This window comes from Carassius auratus, unplaced genomic scaffold, assembly GCF_003368295.1.
Source record: "Carassius auratus strain Wakin unplaced genomic scaffold, ASM336829v1 scaf_tig00216385, whole genome shotgun sequence".
In the NCBI taxonomy this organism is placed as follows: domain Eukaryota; kingdom Metazoa; phylum Chordata; class Actinopteri; order Cypriniformes; family Cyprinidae; genus Carassius; species Carassius auratus.
Genome location: NW_020528542.1, coordinates 17,501 through 20,000, shown reverse-complemented (window position 1 = coordinate 20,000; position 2,500 = coordinate 17,501). Strand labels below are relative to the sequence as shown.

General features: G+C 47.8%; 5 non-coding genes across 5 annotated transcripts; all 5 read right to left on the bottom strand.

Annotated features, from left to right (window-relative positions):
- Window positions 1-66: 66 nt before the first annotated feature.
- Window positions 67-139, bottom strand: trnar-ccu (transfer RNA arginine (anticodon CCU)). The gene has a single exon. It is a non-coding gene; the product is annotated as a tRNA-Arg (tRNA).
- Window positions 140-505: 366 nt separating this feature from the next.
- Window positions 506-578, bottom strand: trnak-cuu (transfer RNA lysine (anticodon CUU)). Its single transcript has one exon. It is a non-coding gene; the product is annotated as a tRNA-Lys (tRNA).
- A 187-nt stretch (window positions 579-765) lies between these two features.
- On the bottom strand, window positions 766-837 carry trnam-cau (transfer RNA methionine (anticodon CAU)). Its single transcript has one exon. It is a non-coding gene; the product is annotated as a tRNA-Met (tRNA).
- A 597-nt stretch (window positions 838-1,434) lies between these two features.
- Window positions 1,435-1,507, bottom strand: trnak-cuu (transfer RNA lysine (anticodon CUU)). Its single transcript has one exon. It is a non-coding gene; the product is annotated as a tRNA-Lys (tRNA).
- Window positions 1,508-1,957: 450 nt separating this feature from the next.
- Window positions 1,958-2,030, bottom strand: trnak-cuu (transfer RNA lysine (anticodon CUU)). Its single transcript has one exon. It is a non-coding gene; the product is annotated as a tRNA-Lys (tRNA).
- Window positions 2,031-2,500: the final 470 nt, after the last annotated feature.

Sequence of the window (2,500 nt, the reverse complement as noted above, 5' to 3'; positions counted from 1 at the left end):
GGTTTCGATCCATCGACCTCTGGGTTATGGGCCCAGCACGCTTCCGCTGCGCCACTCTGCTGTATTCACCCCAGATGGGACTCGAACCCACAATCCCTGGCTTAGGAGGCCAGTGCCTTATCCATTAGGCCACTGGGGCTTGAAAACAGATGCTAACTTGCCCTTTTATATCTCAATCTTATTCAGGAGGCCTTTACAATGCACACTTAGGGTCTCAGGAGTGTTTAGAAGTTAAAAGGGCATAGCAGAGGATGTTTTCGATCCATCGACCTCTGGGTTATGGGCCCAGCACGCTTCCGCTGCGCCACTCTGCTGTAGTGCACCTTGACCGGACTCGAAACCACAATCTCTTTCTTAGGAGGCCAGTGCCTCAGGGATGTATAGATGTTAAATCATTGTGTGTATTGTAAAGGCATCCTGAGTTTCAAAAAGGATTAGCAGATGATCGTTTCGATCCTTCAACCTCTGGGTTAAACACGCTTCCGCTGCTCCACTCTGCTGCATTCACCCCAGATGGGACTCAATCCCACAATCCCTGGCTTAAGAGGCCAGTGCCTTATCCATTAGGCCACTGGGGCTTGAAAACAGATGCTAACTTGCCCTTTTATATCTCAATCTTATTCAGGAGGCCTTTCCAATGCACACAAAGAGTCTTCTAGATGACTGAATATTATGAGAGGTCAAATTGGCCTCAGCTTTTCACGACCAGCTTGTTGCTTTTGACGTTTTTTAGGGTCTCAGGAGTGTTTAGAAGTTAAAAGGGCATAGCAGAGGATGGTTTCGATCCATCGACCTCTGGGTTATGGGCCCAGCACGCTTCCACTGCGCCACTCTGCTGTAGTGCACCTTGACCGGACTCGAAACCACAATCTCTGGCTTAGGAGGCCAGTGACTCAGGGCTGTATAGATGTTAACTTTTTGTGCGTATTGTAAAGGGCTCCTGAATAAGATTGAGATTTAAAATGCCTTAGCAGAGGATGGTTTCGATCCATCGACCTCTGGGTTATGGGCCCAGCACTCTTCCGCTGCGCCACTCTGCTGTAATCAACCTTGACCGGACTTGAAACCACAATCTCTGGCTTTGGAGGCCAGTGCCTCAGGAGTGTCAAGAAGTTAACTCTTTTTGTATATTGTAAAGGCCTCCTGAATAAGATTGAGATTTAAAATGCCTTAGCAGAGGATGGTTTCGATCCATCGACCTCTGGGTTATGGGCCCAGCACGCTTCCGGTGCGCCACTCTGCTGTAATCAACCTTGACCGGACTTGAAACCACAATCTCTGGCTTAGGAGACCAGTGCCTCAGGAGTGTCTAGAAGTTAACTCTTTGTGTGTATTGTAAAGGCATCCTGAGTTTCAAAAAGGCTTAGCAGAGGATCGTTTCGATCCTTCAACCTCTGGGTTACACACGCTTCCACTTCTCCACTCTGCTGTATTCACCCCAGATGGGACTCAATCCCACAATCCCTGGTTTAAGAGGCCAGTGCCTTATCCATTAGGCCACTGGGGCTTGAAAACAGATGCTAACTTGCCCTTTTATATCTCAATCTTATTCAGGAGGCCTTTACAATACACACAAAGAGTCTTCTAGATGACTGAATATTATTAGAGGTCAAATTGGCCTCAGCTTTTCACGACCAGCTTGTGGCTTTTGTTCCTTTTTAGGGACTCAAGAGTGTTTAGAAGTTAAAAGGTCATAGCAGAGGATGGTTTCGATCCATCAACCTCTGGGTTATGGGCCAAGCACGCTTCCGCTGCGCCACTCTGCTGTAGTGCACCTTGACCGGACTCGAAACCACAATCTCTTTCTTAGGAGGCCAGTGCCTCAGGGATGTATAGATGTTAACTCTTTGTGTGTATTGTAAAGGCATCCTGAGTTTCAAAAAGGATTAGCAGAGGATCGTTTCGATCCTTCAACCTCTGGGTTAAACACGCTTCCGCTGCTCCACTCTGCTGCATTCACCCCAGATGGGACTCAATCCCACAATCCCTGGCTTAAGAGGCCAGTGCCTTATCCATTAGGCCACTGGGGCTTGAAAACAGATGCTAACTTGCCCTTTTACATCTCAATCTTATTCAGGAGGCCTTTACAATGCACACAAAGAGTCTTCTAGATGACTGAATATTATTAGAGGTCAAATTGGCCTCAGCTTTTCACGACCAGCTTGTGGCTTTTGTTCCTTTTTAGGGACTCAAGAGTGTTTAGAAGTTAAAAGGTCATAGCAGAGGATGGTTTCGATCCATCGACCTCTGGGTTATGGGCCCAGCACGCTTCCGCTGCGCCACTCTGCTGTAGTGCACCTTGACCGGACTCGAAACCACAATCTCTGGCTTAGGAGGCCAGTGACTCAGGGCTGTATAGATGTTAACTTTTTGTGCGTATTGTAAAGGGCTCCTGAATAAGATTGAGATTTAAAATGCCTTAGCAGAGGATGGTTTCGATCCATCGACCTCTGGGTTATGGGCCCAGCACGCTTCCGCTGCGCCACTCTGCTGTAATCAA